This window comes from Camelus ferus, chromosome 6, assembly GCF_009834535.1.
Source record: "Camelus ferus isolate YT-003-E chromosome 6, BCGSAC_Cfer_1.0, whole genome shotgun sequence".
NCBI classification, from domain to species: domain Eukaryota; kingdom Metazoa; phylum Chordata; class Mammalia; order Artiodactyla; family Camelidae; genus Camelus; species Camelus ferus.
This window is the reverse complement of record NC_045701.1, coordinates 50,094,585-50,118,572: the sequence shown is the minus strand read 5'-3', so window position 1 is coordinate 50,118,572 and position 23,988 is coordinate 50,094,585. Positions and strand designations below refer to the sequence as shown.

At 36.3% G+C, this 23,988-nt stretch overlaps 1 long non-coding RNA gene across 5 annotated transcripts in view; it reads right to left on the bottom strand.

Moving 5' to 3' along the window:
- LOC106730238 overlaps positions 1–23,988 on the bottom strand; it is a 579,289-nt gene that overhangs the window by 395,582 nt on the left and 159,719 nt on the right. For all 5 annotated transcript variants that reach the window (XR_004320690.1, XR_004320693.1, XR_001366677.2 and 2 more), the window contains one exon: positions 4,139–4,247. This is a non-coding gene — a long non-coding RNA (uncharacterized LOC106730238). The remainder of the gene's footprint in view (positions 1–4,138; positions 4,248–23,988) is intronic.

Sequence of the window (23,988 nt, the reverse complement as noted above, 5' to 3'; positions counted from 1 at the left end):
ACAGATGCCAGTTCCGCACCTGCCTGCCCTGAGCCATCCTCCACGCACACCAGTTCCCAAAGGAGAGGGTTCTGTGAACAAGTCCAAAAGTCATCACCCGACACTGCAGCGTGAAAGATCTCAGGTGATGAAGCAAAGAAGGAAGGAGACTCTTCCCTCATACTTCAAAGACATACATCCTGACAAGAGTTAGCAGGGGCCAAAGGGGAAAATAGCGGTATTAGTGTCACACCCCTATGAACTACTGTCTACCAGGGTTGATTCTGAAACTCTGGTTTTGACAGCTGAAGCAACAATACTGTCAGCATGAGCAAACATAACAAAACGTTATACTCATTGTGAATCAGGAACTGGGGGACTGGTTAGGAATAGTATTGAGAGAAAAACTGTTTCACTACAGGGATGACACACATCAGAGGCTTACTCCAAGAAACTAATTTGGAGACTCAGTTTGCTACTTTCATCACCTTGCACTCTTTAGTCTCTTACCCCAGCCCTAAAAATGCCTTACCTCCCATCAAGCAAATATGACATAAAAGGATCTGTGATTGATCTATCTACCTCTCTACTAGCACCCAGAATGGACTCTCTATCAGAATATACAATGGAGTAAAGACAGTCTCTTCAGCAAATGGTGTTGGGATAACTGGATAGCTGCATGTAAATCAATGAATTTAGAATTCTCCCTCACACCATACACAAAAATAAACTCAAAATGACTTAAAGACTTAAACATAAGACAAGACATTATCAACCTCTTAAAAGAAAACATAGGCAAAACATTATCTGACATACATCTTAGCAAAATTCTCATAGGACAGTCTACCCAGGCAACAGAAATAAGAGCAAAAATAAACAAATGGGACCTAACTAAACTTAGAAGCTTTTGCACAGCAAGGGAAACCATAAGCAAAACAAAATGACAACTGATGGAATGGAAGAAAATACTTGCAAATGATGCAACTGACAAGGGCTTACTTTCCAGAATATATAAACAGTCTATACAACTTAATAACAAAAAAACCAAACAACCCAATTCAAAAATGGGCAGAAGACCTAAACAAGCAATTCTCCAAGGAAGATATACAAATGGCCAATAGGCACATGAAAAAATGCTCAATAGCGCTAATTATCAGAGAAATGCAAATCAAAACTACAATGAGGTATCACCTCACACCAGTCAGAATGGCCATCATTCAGAAGTCCACAAACGATAAATGCTGGAGAAGGTATAGATAAAACGGACCCCTCCTACACTGCTGGTGGGAATGCAGCTTGGTGCAGCCATTATGGAAAACAGTATGGAGAGTCTTTAAAAAACTAAAAATAGACTTACCATATGATCCAGCAATCCCACTCCTGGGCATGTATCCAGAGGGAACCTTAATTCAAAAAGATACATGCACCCCAGTGTTCATAGCAGCACTATTTACAATAGCCAAGACATGGAAATGACCTAAATATCCATCAACAGATGACTAGATAAAGAAGCTGTGGTATATTTATACAATGGAATACTACTCAGCCATAAAAAGAATAAAATAATCACATTTGCAGCAACATGGATGGACCTGGAGATTGTCATTCTAAGTGAAGTAAGCCAGAAAGAGAAAGAAAAATACCACACAATATCACTTACATGTGGAATTAAAAAAAAATGATACAAAGGAACTTATTTACAAAACAGAAATAGACTCACAGACATAGAGAACAAACTTATGGTTACCAGGGTGGGGAAGGAGGTGGAAAGGGATAAAGATTTGCAGATACTAACATATATATAATAGATAAATAACAAGTTGATACTGTATACCCCAGGGAATTATATTCAGTATCTTGTAACAACTTACAGTGAAAAAGAATATGAAAATGAATATATGCATGTTCATGTATAACTGAAACATTATGCTGTACACCAGAAATTGACACACCACTGTAAACTGACTATACTTCAATAAAAATATATATACACAAAAAGAAAATTAGAAGGAAATTGGGATTATGGAGATGATAATATGTACTAGAATCATCGATGCTGCAATGTTCTTATCACGAATGAAAAGTAGATAGTTAACCAGTTCCTCAAGCATTCAGAAACAACAAAAATCAACGTAATACCATCACAATGTTGAGCTGCAATATGGTTTAAACAGGTGGGTTGTCACCTGGAGTGAGAGGTACCGAAGATATGTCTGAAATTTAATTAGGACAAGCTGTAGTTTGAGACAACACAAGGACTGGGCTGCGTGAAACCGAAGAGCCCACAAGAGTAGCAAACCTGTGGAAGTATGTGACTTTCATAAAAAAATAGAACAACTTTCATCATGATTTATAATGTTCACTGCTATTCTGAGTGCCCCCAGTTTCTACAAAATCTTTCATAATTTCAAAGACCTAATCTGGCCTTCAGTACCCAGTAAGGCTTTCATAAAGAGCCTAGGCCACTCGGTCACGCAAGATTTTTCTCCAGGCCTAATAAATGTGTATTTGGAAGATGTCACCAGAGTTTCTGCTAAAGGATATGCCTATAGTGGCCACAGAGGATGTTAAAAAAAATCTCTGCAAACAGTTTCTCTGCATCCATCAACATGAAAGTACTGACGACCAGCACTCGGAGCAGTTGGGACATGAAGTTTAAACACCAGTGTGTCAAGCTCCCCTGGGCATCACCTTTTGTGCCCCCTGGCATCCTCCACCCTTCAAAGTACTCAGTAGCTTCTGCATAGTAACCTGTTCTGATATTTGATGTCACCCTGCTTACTCTGACTCTAATCTATCCAGACGCCTTATCCTCAAGGAAATTTGTGTATTTATACTTCTAATTCATGATTATAAAATTAGAGAAATATCAACATCAATAAGTTACATTTTGACGACAGATGAGCTTTCTCCTTGATCTTAAACCATAAAATGCAAAATGTGACACTGCAGATTTAGTCATTTAAAAAATACTGTATTGAAGTTGAGAGAGTAAGAATGAAACAGTCTTATGTTTCTGTGCCCCGATTACCCAGCTCAATTATTGACCAATAGTAGGGAGTAGTTCCTGAAAACACTTCACGGAGGTTCATTACTTTAGGAGTTGCAGAGACATACTAGAACAGGATACTGGACATGTAACTTACACAGGTGGAAAAAATTAGATGATCACATTTATACAAATAGAGCCTGGATACCAGTGAATATCCAGGTGGAAATATGGGATAGAAAATATGGAAAGAAGCATAGATTCAAGATAAAATTATATAGTAATCCATATAGAAGTAATAACTGAATGTATCAGAGTGAATAATGTCCCAGAGGGAAGGAGCCTAGAGGGAAAAGGAAACAATAAGAAAGTAGACCCAACCGTGCAGAATGTCCACACTGATGATGTAATAGGAGGTAAAGGAGCCAACAGATGAGGCAGAACCGTCACAGAGGGAGGAGGCCAGCCAGCGGGGGCCAGGGAGCCACGAGAGAACAGAGCATCAGGGACGAAGGAGCAGAGGGGAGAACAAAGGGAGGAAGTGAGGAAATGTTTGACAGTGAAGAAAGAGGGATGATGGACTAGGGGGGAAGAAATAGAAGATAAGTAAGATACTGATTTACATGAACTTTCTACTTTGTAAATGGGCCCTTTGGGTCTGGGATGATATAGGCACACACAACGAATGTCAAGTGGATTACCTTAATGAATGAATAATATAGTAACGAATGGGCTAGAGTTGTCAAAGCATTAATCTGTGAATATTCCCATTAGAGGCTGGATTCTAGTTTTCAGAGAACCTACATGCCACTGTGTTGTGACACTCGCCAGCAACGCTGAACAGCCTGAAGTCAATCAAAAAGGACTCTAACCATGAGCATGACACAGGCTGAAGAGTGGAGTGGCAGGTGACGCAGGTCACCAAGGAGCCACACACTTCTTGGCATCGTATAGACCAACTGGGGGACCACGTGACCAGGCTGACCATAAACCACCACAGGCCAGAGAGGAAGACACGTTAAGACCAAAAAAAAAAAAAGGAAGATGAATGAGTAGTCGCAAGCTGATTGTTCCCTGCATTCTTCCACAGTTTTATGCACATGCTTTGAGGGCTTGTTGTACACACTTTCCTCTCCTCACACCCTTAGCTGCCTGTGCATAGTGACTTACCTGTGTCACAGGCCTGGTTCCTCCTCCATCCTCCTCTAGGGCCAACAGCAACCAGCCACACGGAAGGCTGACATCACACTCAGTTGAAGAAAACTGAAAGTCTGCGTTCCTAGAACAGAGAAAGCTTGGCTCACTGGTTTACTCATTACAGATTGTATTTCTGTCCTTCCCGCCTACTCGTTTCGTCTGGAGAACTGAGAGAACAACATCATTAAAGATTCAGAGAGATGGAGCTCTCCCCAGATCAACAGAATCATATGCAGGTTCATTACAGACACACACGAACAGCCACAGATGGCAGGAAGAGCAGCAGCTAATTACAGCCCCCGGAGCCAGTGACCAGGTCCCACTGCAGAGGTCTGGAAGCGCCAGACTGAGCTCACTGGGCCTGGGGAATCGCCGCCTGTGGTTGTTTTGGTTTTCAAGGGTAGCCAAACAGAGAAGCTGTTAACGAGGAGAAGTGAGAAGTATCTAATTTTCTCAAGTAAAGAGCCGTTTGCCATTTTCTAGAGCTACTTTACATTTAAATCTTTCTTTTATGATGGCTAATGGTGAACTCCAGAGCAATACTAACAAGTTATCTCTTTCAACTTTAATAATTTAATCATTTTCTATGTCAATTACTACAATCATATTCAACTTAAACATAGAATGTATATTTTTTTAAGTATGAAGAATAATACATGGAGATGAAACTATACACTATTCAGTGAGTAAAAGCAGACAGGATATACTAGTATGTTAGATTTAAAGTCACTTTGAAAAACTAGATACAGATTGCAGACAATCCCAAGACAGTTAACAGAAATATAACTAGCAAAAGAAATTTGCATTATCATGACCTCTACTGCTGTATGAGTAGCACATTACATCAATAAACGGCTAAGAGTCCATTTAAAAGTTACAAAAGTTACATTCACCCATTAATTCAACAAACACATGTTGTATACTTTGTGGAAGCTCGCTACCAGATACTGGAATATTAAAAAAAAAAAATCACATCTGAGTTCTGCAAAATCTCATAATCTTGTTTCAGTGAATACATCATATGTATCTTCTCATGTTTCTAAGTACATCACTATGGTTTTAATAGTTTTTTGCGCAACATGAATATATATGTGTGAAATATGAATAGATGTGATATGTGACTATATGAAATGTGAAAACATGCACAGAGAGCAGTCACTATCATTTTGGTGCATAAAGTTTGTTTCCTACATTGCTTTTTGTGTATAGTAAATATCCTTGAAACTACATCTTTGCTTACTTCTGTCATAACCCATTAGGTTAATTTCCAGAAGAATTGATGCATGGAGCCATTTGAAAGCTTTGGCTGTTTATTATCAAATTGTGTTACAGAAAGCTTACAACTTCATTCTCCAATCAGTAATGTATGTGATTTTTCATTTTCTTCTACCATTGCCGATATTGAGTGTTATCATTTATAAAATTCTTGATGATTTGATCATTGAAAGATGGTGGCTCGTGAACATTTTAATTTTTATATCTTGCTCTATCAGTGAGCTTCAAACTGTCTTCATACATTGGTTAGCTATTTATATTTCTTTTATGCCCTGTTCATGCATGACCTTTAAAATTTTTCTACTTGGGGTCTTTAATTCGTAAAAACTTCTCATTAATATTAATTTACTTTAAACATGTCTGCCATACAACTAATAAATAGTGTTTCATAAGAAGAATATTTTTATTTTAATTTTTCTGCTCTTTACAAATTCTTGCACTAAAACTTTTGGTGATACATGTTATTTTTCCTTTTCATTTCTCTGTGTCTTTAGTCTAATGATGAGGTTGACAGTTTAGCTCAAGGGTAACATTCTGTCATTGAATTGCTTTGCCAGTTACTTGGTAAAGTTAGGCTTTGGGGAAAGACATAAAACCCTGACAGAATTGAGGAAAACTCATTTTACATTATAATGAAGAAGAATATATCTTAAGAAATTCAACTTTCTGATGGAGGAAACGTTCAAGTGTATAACAGACACCATTTCCATATAGTGGAATAGCCAAAAAATACACAATTAGAATAAAAATTGTAGTGGTGCTGATTCAAATGAGACATATAACCCTCTGTTAAGTAACTCAACTGCAAGGAAATTTTGTACAAGCAAACAATTTGTTAGCAACTATACAACCAAGAGGATCCGTGCGTCTGAATTAAGCTACTAGACAAAGCAGCAATATGATAATCCTGAAATCTCAGAAGGTTCTTGTAATATTCCTTTATCTTCTTCAGAGGAGACATTACTGGGGCATCTGGGAAAAATCCTATATAATTTTAAATCACACACTTGGGATGCTTTTGACCACTCTTAGTGACCTTTACTTGAGTAGAAAAGCTAACAAATTCTCTCCATTTACTTTCTCCCAGGTTCTCTGTGTATTAACAGTGAGAATAAAGGGAATTTTCAACACATGTCCCCAGAGGTGGATTAAATTGTAGAAATTTCACCTCTTGTTTCTAACAGAGACAGACACTGCAATACCTGTCCGGTTTCCCTATTACAATACACACTTTATCAAAGAGGTATCAGAAATAAATAAAAGACCAACATGGGAGGAACACTCTCTAAGTTTGTCGGACAGATGTGCATAAAAGGAATATTTGTAGAATATTGCTATGGTCTCCAATTCTACTAAAAATAGACCAAAGGAACTGTGCTTTATTTATTTTTACAGAACCTTCTCCTCTGGAGAAATTATTAGGACTGGTCTGCAGTAAATATTCAAGATTACAAGAGACCTGTGAATATAAAGGACCTGCTCTAATTTCTATTTCTCCTCTTCAACACTGGTTTCTATGTGCTGCTGGTCTATAGGAGTAATTTCAATCACGTTCTCTATATTTTGATTTAGTTGCAGATTTAGTGAACACTGCTAGAGATCATGTAGTTCAAGCTCCTCATTTTACACATGAGAAAACAGAGACCTTAGAGGTTAAGTGATTTGCCCAAGGTCGCACAGCTAGTTAGTGACATAGTAGAAACTAAAATACAGGACTCCTGATTCCCAACTAACCTTTCCACTCTACTACGATGACTTTCCAAAATAGTACAGGACCTTACATTAACCTTCTAAATAGTTAACTTTCTTAAGGTTAGTGAGAACTCCGGCCAAGCAAGTAGAAAAATTATACTGATTTAACTTGATTCACTCTTTGCGATTACTTGTAGGTTTTTTGCCTTTGTAAAAACAAAACATCATAATTATCGTCAACAACAAGGCACATCTGTGGCCTCGAAAAATTTTGCATATTCGCGAAACTCCAAAGTGATAGCTTTGAAAATTCAGTTTTTTTAAAGTTGTTTTTATTTTCATTTGAATTGATTGGCACATTACATCTTCCAGGTCGTTCATAACTGTTAAATGCAACCAAGGCTGTGGAATAGGGCTGTAAGGCTTTTCCTTGCCCCCACCCTTCTCTCTTCTACTTAATAACTGTCATCTGCCTGCCACCTCGTTCAGGCCCTGCGATAACTTACAGGAGACCAAAATCAATTTGGCATAGAAAATTAAAAGACTTTATTGACCTCAAGATGCCTGCAGCACTGTATGAGCCTGGTGCAAAACCTCAGGCTTAGCTCAGAAGTTTGAACATTCCCAGAAGTTATTCCCCTGACAACACTACAATGTATTTTCTAATCCCTTTCTAATTAACCTCTGTCTCGCCCCAAAGGATTAAAAATAATTAATAAGTGGACTCATTGTCAAGAGAGGCATAAGAAGGAACATTCAGTGTTTCTCTACAGTATCCAGCCTGTGTTCGTAGCATCTTCATAAGAGCTAAGTGCACTTTACGACATCCACTACTTGGTAACTAGTTCTCAGGAAGACTTACTGTTACATCATCTTTCAGACACAGATCTCAATTACAACCATAATTGTTCTGCTTAATATTCAGAATCTAAAGCATCAAAGTGAATAACTCCCGAAGTATATAATGCTACAACAAAAAGGATAGAAAATTAAAGGTTTCTTTCCTTGATTTTCTTGCTATACACTACATTTTATTTTTCAGCATGCTTTTTCCTTCCAGTTTTGCTGACATCATCAACATACAGCACTGTGTAAGTTTAAGGTGTACAGCATAATTATTTGACTTCCATACATCATTCAATGATTACCACAATAAGTTTAGTAAGCATTCAGCCTCTCAGAAGGATACAAAATAAAAGAAAAAGAAACAAGTTTTACCTTGTCATAAGAACTCTGAGGATTTACCTTCTTAACCACTTTCTTATCTAAAATACAGCAGTGTTAATTATATTAATCATGTTACACATTACATCCTTAGTACTTATTTATCCCATAACTGGAAGTTTATATCTTTTGACCACTTTCATCCAAGTCCTCCTCTCTCCATCCCTGTCTCTGGTAACCACAAATCTCTTTTTCTCAGAGTTTGCTTGCTTGTTTGTTAAAGTACAGTTAACCTAGAATACCGTGTTAGTTCTCAGTATATAACATCGTGATCCGATAGTTCTATACATTACAAAATATCCCCACGATATGTCTAGTTACTATTTGTCACCAAAGATGCTAGATTGTTACTAATTATACTCCCCACCCTGTACAATTCATCCTCGTGACCCATTTATTTTGTAACTGGAAGTTTGCACTAATTTACAAATGAGGTTTTAAAGCAACAAAGAAATGAAGTTTGACCCTAGAGGCAAGAAGGAAATTCAACTTGTTAAAGTAGAAAAAAGAGAGAGATAAATGTAAACAAAACTAGTGAGGGGGTGTCAAGTGTACTAAAGAAACTCAGTGCTGGAGACTTTCTGAAATTCAAAGATGAGGACTGTTGTTTTGTCTTTTGCCTCGAAGTTGTTCAGGGTGATTCCCCCAGGGTGGGTTCTATTGGAGTATGCCAGCTATTTTAGGTCATGTTCACTTGGCACAGATTAGGTAGCGAAGAACTGTATGCAGATGGTTTATTGTGGAGTGTTCTTTGTAGATACAAAAAAAAAAAAAAGTAGAAAAATGTAAAAAGAAAAAAAAAAAGCAGCAGCAGCAAGATTGGGCAGCAGGAAAAACTGCCCTGCAATGTCATTGTGACTGAGGCTTCACCCAATCATATGTAGAGCTTTGGAGCTGAGATGACAGAGCTGCTCCAAATTGAAGCAAAGAGGGTATGCCTTTACATTCATCAGTCAGTCACTCAGCAACCTTTAGCCACCCCTGGGAAGAGGTGGAAACGTGGGTGAGCTAATTCTCTGTGGACTGAGCAATTCCTTGTGGACACTGTTGTGCCTCTGAATCTAATATAATCAGTGCGGTAGGATCCAGAAACTGAACAAGGGAGCATGACTTTTTATTGAGATGCCTGCCTTCCTGACTATCCATACTTGATTTATTTTTAGTGAAAAATGAGGCACTGCAGGTCCCGCTTCCCTCTCTGATTAATTGTGCCATCCTTACTTCTTTACAGGTCATAGCCTCGAAGTATTCACAGGTAAAACTTCTGTCCACAATTCTTTTATCTAGAATCTATTATCACGTAAGCAAATTTTAAAAAGCCAGCACCAGGAGTAGAGCTTTAAAGCGGATTCTGAGATGGGATTTTTGACATTGATCACATACTAGCTGGCTGTCAATGAAGAACCCAACACTTGTAGAACGTGGCGTATGAGTAGCTTCTGGCATGACATGTAAGTGCAATTGTTAACTGCCACCGCTAGTAAACTGGTAAGTGACAGTGGTGGACAGGGATATACTGGCTTGTGTAATATCTTAGGCAGTTGGGAGAGAGGCAGGAAATGGTAACTAAGTGGGTAATCCAGTGACTGCTGTAGTGTGCCACTGATTCACTAAAGGGAGAGAATGTCAAACTCATATTTATGAATCACTAACACAAGGTTAGATGTTGAATCCAAAGAATTTCCTTGACAGCATTTGTGGAAATCCTAATCTTCTCTAGCTTATCTGGAGGGCAGACAGAGTTTGAACCAGGCTTAGAACTCAATCATAAAGACTGACAGTTTTATCATTTAGAGATTTTAGCAGATAAATGACTTAAGGTACACTTCTACTAGAAGGAAAAAGGACTTGGAAGGACAGCATAGGAATCCATTAATGGATGGTAAGCAATGCACTTGGCAAATATTTTGGCAATCTAAATGTTTCATTATAATCATGGTTTAAAACTTCAAGTTTATATACTTTAGCAACAGATAATTGAATGTATGTATTTTAAATTACATGTGTGTGAACTATATATAAACTGTAAGGGCTAAATCTGATCATGTCACATCTTTGCTTTAAACCCTTCAGTGCTTATCTGTTTTATTCAGAGTAAAAGCCAAAGTCCATAAAATGGCTTCCAAGTTCATCACTAACCTCTTATGATGTCACCTCTTAACAGTCTCCCCTTTACTAATTCCACACAGCCTCTATGATGGTCATGTGACCAGAAATATGTTTCTGTGTGTTGAGGGCTTTCAGAGCAAATTTGCCTGATTCTTAGAGCCTGGGCTAAATGTCCAATCTGGCAGTAAAAATACAACTGATTAAACCAAAACATACCTATAACAAGTAAAGAAATCGAATTAGAAATTAAACATCTTTCCGGAAAGTACAGGCCCAGATGCATTCACTCATGCATTCAGCAAATGTCTAAAATTAAATAATGCCAATGTCTCAAAAACTCTTCCAGAAAATAGAGAAGGGAAGAAATGCTTCGTATCTATTCTGTGAGGCCAGTTTCACCCGAATACCAAAGCCAGCCAGAAAGAACATCACCCACCCATACACAAACACAAACTACAGAGCAATATACCTCCTGAATATAGATGCAAAAGTAGACATCCTCAATAGAATATCACAAATTGAATCTAACACATAAAAACAATTATATACCATGGCCAAGTGAGATTTATCCCAAGAATGGAAGATTAATTTAACTTTCAAAAATCAATTAATATAAGAAACCCATTTTAGTGGAACAAAGAAAAAAAATCACATGATGGTATCAATGCACACAAACAAAGCATTTGCCAAAATCCAACATCCTTGATTATTTTAAAAACTCTCAACGAACTTGGAATAGATGGGAACTTTTCACCTTCATAAAGACGTCTATCGAAAATCCTCAGAAAACATCACACTTGATGAAAGACTGAAGGCCTTCCCTTTAAAATTGAGAATAAGACAAGGTTACCTGCTCTTGCCATTACTTTCAACATTATACTAAAGAACAACCAGTGCAATCATGCAAGAAAAAACTAAAAGATATTGGATTGGAAAGAAGGAAGTAAAACTGGCCTTATTTGTAGACAATACGATACAGAATATAGAAGAACCTAAGAAATTCACAAAAGACAATTATTAGAACAATCAATTACAATAATGTCTGATAAAAGATCAACATACAAAAATTGTTTTCTGTATGACAAATAAATGATTCATAAATGAAATAAAGAATACAATTCCTTTCACAATAGTATTAACAAGAATAAAATCTTAGGAATAAGTTTAACTAAAGAAGCACAGGATATGTACACTAAAAATTACAGAACATTAATGAGAATTAAAGAAGATCTAAAGAAACGGGGATACATCCCACTTTCGTGGATTTGAAGATTCAGTATTGTCAAGATGACAATTCTACCAAAATTGACCCACAGGTTCAATGCAATCCTTACCAAATTTCAGCAGCCTTTTTTTTTTAAGTATAGATCCTAAAATTTATGTGCAATGGCACAAGACCTCACATAGCTAAATCAACTTTGAAAAGGAATCAAAGTTGGCAGCCTTTTGTTTCTCAATTTCAAAACTTAATATAAATCTATGGTTATAAGACGGTATGTTACTGGCATAAGATAGACATAAATTAACAAAATTGAGAGTCCATAAATGAATCCTCAAATTTGTGGTCAGTCAGTTTTGGACAGAGGTTCTAAGGCAATTTATTGGGGGAAAGTAGAGTCTTTTCAACAAATGATAGTGGAACAATTGGATATTCACATGAGAAAATGTGAACTTAGACCCTTATCTCACAGCATGTGTAAAAATTAACTCAAAATTGATCGTAACTTAAATGTAAAAGTTAAAGTAATAACATTTTTTAAGAAAACAGATTCTGGGTTAAGCAAAAAATTCATAGATACAACATGAGAAGCATGGTCTGTGAAAAAAAAGACTGGTAAACTGAACTTCATCAAAATTCAAAACTTTTGTTCTTCAAAAGGCACCAAGAGCAAATGAAAAGACAAGCTTCAGAGCAGAAAACCCACAAAAGATTGAAAAAGGGCTGTATTTAGAATATACAAAGAAGGTATTTAAACCATAAGAAGACGGCAAAACAATCCTATTTAAGAAACTGAAAAAAGATTTGAATAAACATTTAACTCTAGAAGATATATGAATGACTAATAAGCACATGAAAAGATTCCCAAGATCACTAGTCATTAGGGCAACGCAAATAAAAACCACAGTAATACACCATTTTATTATACTCACTATAATAATGTATTACAGCCATTATAATGGCTATAATAAAAATGACAGAAAATAACCAACAGAAATGGTGACCGTTGGTGATGATGTGGGATAAAAGGAATCTTCTCATGTTACTGATACGAATGTAATATGATGCAGCCACTTTGGAAAACAGCCTAGCAGATACTTCAGAGATTAAACAAACATAGAATTACCATAGGACCCAGCAAGTCTATCTTTTATTAATCTATCCAGAAGAAATGAAAACATATATCCACACAAAGCCTCGCACACAATGTTCTATCATTATTCATAATAGCCCCCAATTGGAAACAACCTAAATGTTCATCAAGTGGTGAGTGCACAGATAAAATAGAACAATGGAACACTGCTTTAGCAAAAACGTAATGAACTACAGATACATGCAATGACACAGATGAGCCTCAGAAACATTACTCTCAGTGAAATAATCCAAAGACAAAAGACCATAGATTATATAATCTCATTTGCATGAAGCCCAGAAAAGGCCAATCTAGAGACAGAAAGTAAATTAGTGGTTGAAGGAGGGAAGGAAGGAAAGGGGATTAACAGTAAATGTTCAAAAAAGGTCTCACTAGGGCAATGAAAATGTTCTCAACCTGATTACTGCTGATGGTTAAGCAACTTGGTACATTTACTTAAAAATTATTGAAGTGCTCTTTTGAAATGGATATATTCTGTGACATGTAAAATATGTCTCAGGAAGGTTATTTTTTAAAATAACCACTGATTACTTTGTGAGAACTACAGCCAGATTTATTTCTCTGGAAGTATGTGTTTCATTTCAAGAGAGTAAAACCCAGGACCATGGAGATACCCTCTGGGCTGTACACAGGTCTTATCTTTCTCCTGGAGAGATTAGTTTGTATTCCAAAGGTTTAGGATCAGGACCTATGTCCTACTACATTTACAAGGAAATTCTCCAAAAAAATCCCAAGAAAGGGATGGAGGGAACTACTTCTCTCTCCTCCCTTAACATCATCCATATTTCTTATCTTTATTTAATTTGGTATTCTCCACTTACAATCCAGAAGCATGTGTGTAGGATGACATTTGGCTTTTATTGCATCACTCCCAGGGGAAAAAAAATGGGACACAGAATTGCAGCTATTAATTGATTAAAATAATAAATAATAACAATCTACTGTTTCAGAAACCATAGATATGAATCCCATATAACATTAATAAATATTAATATTAAATACTGAACAGCCTCTTTGGTGCTCTTAAACATACCACGCATGCCCTGCCTTTGATCTTTATCTCTGTTTGGGGTCCTTTTTCTCAAATACGCAAATGGCTGGTATCCTACGTCATTTACATCCATGATCAATTTCATTGAGACGTTAACTTCCCCTTCCCTCCATCTTGACATGCTCCACAGCTGACTTTTCTCTGGTTTTTCTTTCTTCATAGCACTTACCGCCATCTGGAATACTTATTCAGTAGTCTGTGTATCTCCTTGCCCTCCATGTCACTCCACTAGAGGCAGGGCTCTGTGCCTTCTAGTTCACTGCCTCATCCTCAGCAACCTACCTAGTGCTTGGTGGGAGTTCAACGACCCTTTGTTAAATTAATGCTGAGGGAAGAAAGAGCCCCTAGCAAGGATGGAGATAACAAGGAGGCTTTACAGAGATGCTGACATTTAAGTTAGGTTCTGAAGAAAGGGTAGAGTGTTATCAAAAAAAAAAAAAAAGAGCAAGAGAGAACTTTCCAGCTGTCTGGGTGGAAGAAAGGAAAATATAATCAACACTGTCAGTGTCCTGTGGAATTAGGAAGAGGTCTGACGACTCGGCAAAAGCATCTTCAGGAGGAAAAAAATGCGTTATTCTCTAATAGACTATCTAATATATACAAAATTTTAATATATGATAATGCAAAATATAATGCATAGATACATATGATACCTATTTCTATAAAAAGAATCTATGTAGTTGTTGATGAAGTCTTTCATTCTTTTAGGTTAGTCCTTTGTCAGCAGGACTGCTAAAAAGGTTGCATTCGTTTTGAAGCTTGCACTTATTACAAGAGTCAGTATTTAAAAGCATTTTAGGGGGGGTGAGTATGGCTCAGTGATAGAATGCCTGCTTAGCAATTCCCAGGACCTCCATTAAATAAATAAATAAAAGCATTTTAGAGAGACAATAAAAATGAAACATTAGAAACTAATTTTAGTTTTTCCTTTACAATTGAATATATGGCTTCATAAATAATGACATGTGTGGTAGAATGAAAGTTTCTTTACAGCTAGTGGGATGTAGCTTCAGGTTAACCAACTTAGTGAAATGTTTCTAAAATTTGGAAGTTTTCAATAACTATTCAAAAAAAGAGAGCATTCACTAGTAAAAATATAACATGAACGTTGATGTTCTTTCATATAACCATCTTAAATGTTGGGAGATTTTATTTGACTAGAATCGTCATGGAATATTTATTTTCCCAAACCTAAAATCGAAAGGTATTTAGATTTCTGCTATGAACTTGCCAAGTGGGTGACTAATTACTAGTTGCCTTACCTACAAATCTTAAATGCTCAGTAGCTTTACACAAAAGAAGCCCATTATGCACTTATGCTCAATTTAATCTGGGCTGGCAGGAGGAAATCGGGCAGGTTCTCCTCAGTCTGGTGATTCTGCGATCCAAGTTTCCCCCATTTTCAGTTCTTGCCATCTCATCACAAGGCCTCCAAGTTTGCAATGTCAGGGAGAGAGCCGCCAGTTAGCACAAAGGATTTAGTGCCTTGTTATGGAAATGACGCACTACATTTCCACTCACAGTGCTTTACTTAAATTAGTGACAACACCCTTCTATTTTCAAGGGACGCTAGGACATTTAGTCTTCCAAAATGGCCAAGAAAAGGACGGTATCTAGTAATAAGTAAACTATAGCCATCTCTACTATCCTTGGGAAAAATGTGGTAGCATCAGGGACTCTGTAAAAAAGTTAATGCTCTCTGATCAATTTTCAATTATCTCAGTGTTTTTATTTAGCACTTTCCCCCTCCAAAATCATGATTTTTCTTTTCTTTTCTTAATATATAAACTTTTTTTTATTGAGTTATAGTCATTTTACAATGTTGTGTCAAATTCCAGTGTAGAGCACAATTTTTCAGTTATACCTGAACATACATACATTGTCACATTCTCTTCTGCTGTGAGCCACCACAAGATCCTGTATATATTTCCCAGTGCTACACAGTACAATCTTGTTTATCTATTCTACATTTTGAAATATCATATAATTAGAATAATCTCACCTACATTAAATTAAATTTAGTCATTAAATTTCTCAACAACATCCTGGAGGCTTTCTGCCAGCACAGAATGTAAATTGTACATTTTTCTTTCTCTTTTCCAGTTTTACCATCTCAACTGTTAACATTTCCATCTAAGTTTTTAAAGCAACAGGAAAAACAAATTTTTAAAAATTGCTTATTCCTCAAAATCACAAGTCAGATCTCTCCCTAAAGTGAAATATCACTTGTTCTACAGATATTTTACTATCATGTTTGTTGAGGTGGGTAATGTGGATGAATTAAGAAACACTACCTACTCAGTTAGGCTAAAATTTTTCAAAAAGCAAAGCCTACCATATGCAATTATTTGCAAATCACACAAGACACAGCCAGCATATAATTAAGTACAAAATTTTTAGAGAAGAGAAAGGTAAATGAAGTTTATGAGTAACAAAAGCTTAAAGAGGGAGTGGTCAGTTTATCAGAACTTTAAACAATACAGATAGTTGGACTCGAGGTTTGAGTAATTAACAGATGTGGGTATGTTAAGATAAAAAGCAGAACAGGTACTATCACAGTGGTTAAATCTACATTTTTAATTTAAATTAAAAATGAGCCAAATGAATCAGATTATTGCAGGTCAAAATAAATCTTTAGAATACCCTTCTGGCTGTGGATGGTGAATTCCAAGAGCAAAGACTTTAAAACCTCACAAAGTAATTAATACCATTTTCCACTCTACTTTGAATTATAGACATAGCCAAGGTGAGATAACTTATTCCAATCCATGATCAGACACTATGATATCTAGATTCTGAAACATTTGTTATGCTAAAATATGAGAACAAAGAACATTTCCCGATTTAGTTTCCAAGATAGCCATATAATTATAATTAACAGGAAAAAAATAGTTATTTCTGCTGGTTCTATAGACCATTTCTCAGGGTAAAATGATTATGGGCATTTTTTTATCAAGAAATTGAAATCATTTCTAGAAAAAGAAATCTCAACTTTAATTGAAATTATGTTAGTGTTATTTAGAAAATTTCTATCCATCTACTGCAAAATAGAGAAATAAAATAAAAGCAGGGCTTCAAAGTAATAATTTCACAGGTTTATTTTGATGTTTAATTCATTTTGGTCAATTGAACTGCTTTTTCTAGTGTATTTACCATTTTTGTAAGGACACAGCTTCTATACACAGACACAAATTACTTCTGGACAAGATAATAGTCCCAGTATTACATTCTCTTATAGTTTCCTTATATTCAAGGAGAAAAACAAAAATATAGTTTTTATGTAATATAATGTTAGAAAGTAAAATACAGGAGAGATAAATGTATCCTGGAAAGCTCAGATAAGGAAAGCCTCATGGATAAAGACAGATTTCAGATCATATTTTTAAAGAAAGATAAGAGAGGCTTAGGGGAATAGTTAGAAGTATTTCAAGAAAGTAGTATTTTTGTCCATTCAGTGTTACCCAGGGTGACCTAAGAAGCTGACTAAAGACGTATAATTGGTCAAAATTATCCCCAAAATATTAATAAACAGAGGAGAATTCATAATAGTAGAGAAATAAAACTGAAGGACATTTTATTTTCTACACTTAGATTTAACATATTTAGCTATAATTAGAAGAAACAAAGAAATGAAAAATATTAATTCTAAAAAAACAAGAATAGAGAAATTCCCATGTACTCTTGCAGGATGAGAAGGAACAATTAACAGAAAGAAAATAAAACTAAGATAAAAATTAAAGTAAAAATGAGATACAAAAAAAAGTGAAAATCATTCCAAGAAGATTAAACTATTGTCACAGAGCTAGGACATCAATATACAAATCCAAGGAAACATTAGATAAGCATTCTCCTTTATCTGTAGAACATGGGCCCAATGGACATCATAGTGCCAAAGATGTTAAACGTGGAACAAAATATTGTGAACTCTGTCAGGACAGAAAATCCCCCATGGACCTTGAGTATCCCGACAAGGCATTGCTGAGTATGCCAAAAATTCAGGGCTCTGACCACTCTTTACCCCGGCCATTTCTCATGGCTGTGCCTGCAGCAAGAAACCTTGAGAGATGAGATAACGCTTACCTTGTTTAAAGAGCAGGCTTGCTTCTACTAACCATAAAATTAGTGAAGCCTCAAGTTCATGATTCCACAATTATCATGCAATTCAAATCTGTCAGGGTCCCTTTGTGTTGCCTTCCAGTGGGATTTGGGGATCATGGTGAACCAAAAGCAAATGAACATCAAACTCTGGAAACTGCTTTTCCCACAAGTAATCAAATTCTTTGTACCTAACAAAGGAGTGTCATCTCTTTTGCCAAGATACATGAAACAGTAACAGACTGACAAGTTAGTTTGTAAGTAGGGTGATCTCTCAGAACCTAGCAGTTTCTAGATATTAAGACTTAAAGTTGACAAATTCTGTTGATCAAAAAAAAAAATAAGAAAAATAAAATAACACACTGACAATAACAATAAACAAGCAATTCTCCAAGGAAGACATACAAATGATAAATAGGCACATGAGAAAATGCCCAACACCACTAATTATCAGAGAAATGCAAATCAAAACTACAATGAGGTATCACCTCATGCCAGTCAGAATGGCCATCATTCAAAAATCCACAAATGACAAGTGCTGGAGAGGCTGTGGAGAAAAGGGAACCTTCCTTCACTGCTGGTGGGAATGCAGTTTGGTGCAGCCACTGGGGAAAACAGTATGGAGATCCCACAAATACTAGGAATAGACTTACCATATGACCCAGGAATCCTGCTCCTGGGCATATATTCAGAAGGAACCCTACTTCAGGATGACACCTGCACCCCAGTGTTCATAGGAGCACATTTACAATAGCCAAGACATGGAAACAGCCTAAATGTCCATCAACAGATGACTGGATAAAGAAGTTGTGGTATATTTATACAATGGAATACTACTCAGCCATAAAAACCGACAACATAACGCCATTTGCAGCAACATGGATGCTCCTGGAGAATGTCATTCTAAGTGAAGTAAGCCAGAAAGAGAAAGAAAAATACCATATGAGATCGCTCATATGTGGAATCTAAACAAAACAAAACAAAACAAAACAAAAGCGTAAATACAAAACAGAAATAGACTCACAGGCATAGAATATAAATTTGTGGTTGCCAAGGGGGCGGGGGGTGGGAAGAGACAGACTGGGATTTCAAAATCGTAGAATAGATAAACAAGATTATACTGCATATAGCACAGGGAAATATATACAAGATTTTATGGTAGCTCACAGAGAAAAAAATGTGACAATGAATATATATATATATATATATATATATATATATATATGTTCATGTATAACTGAAAAATTGTGCTCTACACTGGAATTCGACACAACATTGTAAAATGATTATAAATCAATAAAAAAAGTTTAAAAATGTTAAAAAAAAAAGAAAAAATAAGAAAAAAACCACACTGACAATAACAATAATAAACATTTATAGAGTGTTAATTATATGCCATAAACTATACCACATTATTCACCTATATTAATTTTTTTCTCTCATAAAAATCTAATTGGCAGATATTATTTATTACTCCCAATTCTCTGGTAGAGAAAATGAGATGCCAGGAGGTTTTGTAACTTACCTGAGATCACACAGTAAGTGAAGAAGTTGGAATCCATATGTAAACACTCAGGTTCCAGCTACCGTGCTCTTAATTACTACATAGCCATACTGTTCTAATTAGTGCACAATTTAGTGTTCCAATACTTTCAGTCCTAATGATGTTGGTGATGAAGATGATAACGAAAAATTTTTAACAGACTTACATTAGAGTTTTTATTATTTTATTGCTTGATTTCACCTATGACCAAAACCTATGGGCTTCTTCCAAAACATGCTAAGTCAAATAGAATCAAGCATTCCTACATTCTATACTAAACTTCTCCTTTTGGCTTTTTTCCAATGTACTGATTAAATGATGCCACTTAGAAGTCATCCGTACATGTGTTTAAAGACTTTTAGACTACTAATAGAATCATCATTCAACATTGCTTAGTCAAATATCAAGGTTGTTGATTCAAAGCTTTGTATAGTAGTTCCTCATAATTGGTTCAAACAAAAAGTTCAGAACTCTCATTGTAAGTGAGGGGGGAAAAAAGAAGTTCCTACAAATAAGCAATCTATGGTATTCCAGAGAGGACAGCCCTACGTGGCGCACAGACACAGGGATGCTGGTCTTACACTGACATCTCTCTGTTCAGCAAGTTATGTTCTGGGGATTTTTTTTTTTTTTTAAGAAAAAAATAGAAATAGAGCTTCGGAAATAATAGCTACCCCTTGGAAATGGATTCACGATAGCTTTAGGCCAAATCTTTGACGTTCATTTTTAGCTCAGAGTAAAGGTTCTGACGGTCACATAAAACAGGCTATGCAAGCTCAGAACTGATCTCAGGAAGAAATACGAGTAGAGAGGGAGGCCCAATAAATTGAACCAAACGAGGTAATTTTTTAAATTAAATGGCCCTCGATATCTTTATGAAAAGAAAAACAAGGAGCTATTGATACTGACATGCAATCTTTTAACAGATGACTATACTGAGGACCTGGGAGGTAATCCCTCCCATTACAGCTATTAGCAGTGCAATACCATCATTTTACTTTATACCAACCATTAATGGAGCAAAGTGCTAAGTATATTTATGCTTTGTGAGAAATGCCACATACTCTGTAGTTTTTGCCATTGAAATAAGGAAAATAGAAGCTGTGTGTGTAAAATAATCCATTTTTAGAGGTAAATTTTTAAATTGACCAGATTCTCAAATATTCCCTCAGTGTATCTATCTACAGCAAGAGAACTGAAAGTAAAGCATATAGTGTGTTCCTCCTGTCCATCTCAATTAAGGGAGAACTAGTTTCTTATGTGTATTAATTATATTGGGAATATCTTAGAAAAATAATTGTAAAGACAATCTTTTTGTTATGTTTCTTCCATTTAAAAAGTTCTATTTTTTTAATTTATTTTTTATGTATTTATTTTATTGACCCGTAGTCGGTTTACAATGTTGTGTCAATTTCTGGTGTACAGCATAATGTTTCAGTCATACATACACGTATACGTATTCTTTTTTCATTATAGATTTCTACAAGATATTGAGTATAGTTCCCTGTGCTACACAGAGGAAACTTGTTGTGTATCTATTTTATACATAGTAGTTAGTATCTGCAAATCTCAAACTCCCAGTTTATTCCTTCCCACCTCCTTTCCTCCCTGGTAACCATAAGTTTGTTTTCTATGTCTGTGAGTCTTAAAAAGTTTAATTCTGACAATTAGCTCTTCAGTTTTATTTCTCTTCTTATGTCTCAGGAGACAGCAGTGTTAAAAATCATTTAATGTGATACATGGTAAAGTGGAACTTGGAAAGGGAGAGGTGAAGCCCAGAAGCAAAACAGGAGAGATGATGAGAGGCCTGCCTTAAATGTCACACCAAGGAATTACTCCCATGCATCAGTAACTATCAGCTGAGGAGTGCAAACGTCAGTCAAGTCTTGATGAGGGTGAGGATTTTTATTTCCTGGTAATTCTCATCTTTCTCTGTGAGTTGGCATAATTCTAAAGTTTACACCTCATATGAATAGCAGACAGCTGTAGCAGGCATGTATGCAACTTAATATGAGCTACAAGAAAAGCAACCTATTGAACAAAAATGAATAAAATAACACCATTTGCAGCAACATGGATGGACCTGGAGATCGTCATCCTAAGTGAAGTAAGCCAGAAAGAGAAAGCAAAATACTGTATGATATCATCATATGCTCATATGTGGAATCTAAAAGAAAAAAAAGACACTAATGAATTTATCTACAAGCAGAAACAGACTCACAGAGTCCTGAGGAGTGACTGCCGTGTCAGAAACAGGAGAAGGGCATGGCGCAACTTGGGTTTTAGAATTACCGTTCTGACGTCACTATAAAGAATTTGAGGAGTAAAGCAAGACTTACTTTGGGGGCTTTTTAATAGCTGCTTTCTTGTGTCTTATTCTTATTCCTATGTTGCCAATGCATTTTTGCATCTTATTTATTCTGTTAGAAAATTCATAAATTTATATTATGTACTTTTGATGTGCTAGACACTCTTCTAGGATGTCCGGTTACAGGCAGGAACAAAGCAGGCACTGCCCTTGCTCCCACACAGTCTTGAATTCACTGATGTTGAGAGTCTCTTCCACTCCCTGGGCTTTAGTTACCGAGAATATTCTGACAATTCCCAATACCTCTGGCTGACCCCCTCTCCTGAGTGCCATACCTCAGGAGCAAACTGGTTACCTGGGAACTCTCCTTGAGTTCTCTCAAATACACCTCAACTGCAAGCTAAACTTTTCACTTTTCCTTAAAACCCAGTCTTCTTCTAGTTCTTCACTTCAGTAAACAGTATCACAACCTCTCTTAGTTGCTCAAGCCCAAACCTGGTGTCATTCATCTCCAGCGACCTCACCCAAATCTAGGACGCCTTATCTCTCAGCCGTGTACCAGTAATAATGTCCTCACAGGCCTCACGCCTTCAGGTCTGCCTCCTCCAATTCTCTCTATAGCCAACAAATATCTTCTAACTGTGGAGTCATGTCACCACAATTAAAATATTCCAGTGGAAGTCTAGTATCTTTACAAAAGATGTCTAGAGTCTTAAAAAGGCTTATGCAATCTCACACACTTTAACCTTGTTTTCATTCCTACTCTCAAATAATTTACCTCCTCCCCAGGGCTAATTATTACAGATACATGGCTTTCTTTTTCAGTGCCCAATAGAAATTTTTCTCCATGCTTTCCACTACTTTTATTTTTCCCAGAGCTCTTTGACTTCCTCTCCACATAACTGAATCATTTCTGCATTGTGAGGGTCTATGACATGAAAATAATTTTCTGTATCAGGTTAGATCCCTTTTTATGTTTCCCATTACTCAGTATTTTGACTTTGTGATGATTAACATATTAATAATTCAGTGTTTGTTCCTATACAGTTGGTGCTTAGAAGAGGACCTGGCCTACGTTAAGTGCTCATTAAAAGTTCTCTGAATTGATGAAGATGGTTGGGCAATGCTGATGGGCCACTTGTGGCTAGAAAGCATGTTGGGTAGTGACTGACCTTCATCTTTAGGGTTGTTCATTAATTTTCCTTAGCAATTATTTTTATTATTGTATTATACATGTGTTATTTTACTATATATGTTTTACCAATGTATTTTTAATTTTTATTATGGCAGCCTAGTTTTTGATAAGGGATTTAAATTTTTAGCTGAGTTTACTGTGCTTTTTTTCTTCCTCACATAAAGTCTATAAAGGGCAGATCTAAAAAAAAAAAGAGCCTCCAGAAAAGCCTGCTCTCTTTAGCTAAATGACAGGAAAGGGGCTGTCTCACAAGACAGAAAACATCAGGACAGTAATTGTTCTACTGCAGCCAAATGTCACAGAAAATAACTGCAGCTCCTGCACCCTCTTCAGAAAAGGCACAGTGAGGAGCCTAGGTGCTCACCCCCATCTGTGGTGACAAGGCCCTGCCCCTGCTCGGATGGCACCAGAAGCAGCCAGTTGAGAAGCTGGGGTACCTATCACCTCCTGGCAGCAACAAGTACACCCACTCCCACTCCCACTCCATGCCAGTGGAGAGTCCTGGTGGAGAACGTGGACTTTTACCCCTACCTGGGAGTAACAAGGTAAGATTGCCCTTCCACTGCCAGCACAGGGTCAGAAGAGGTCCACTGAAAAGGATGTAAATAAGATCCAGAGTCTCATAGCAAAATACCTAAAATGTCCAAGACTTAATTCAAAATCAATCATCAAGATACAAATTCCTATATATATAAAATAAACAGCAACGTCCTACAATATAGCACAGGGAACTATATTCAATATCTTGTAATAAACCATAATGGACAAGAACATGAAAAAGAATATGTGAATATATATATATATACATATACATATATATATGTACAACTGAATCATTTTACTGTACACCAGAAACTAACACAACATTATAAATCAACTACACTTCAATTAAAAAAAAAATAAAAAATATTTAAAAAGTAATCATCATACCAGAAACTAGGGATATACCACTTAAATGA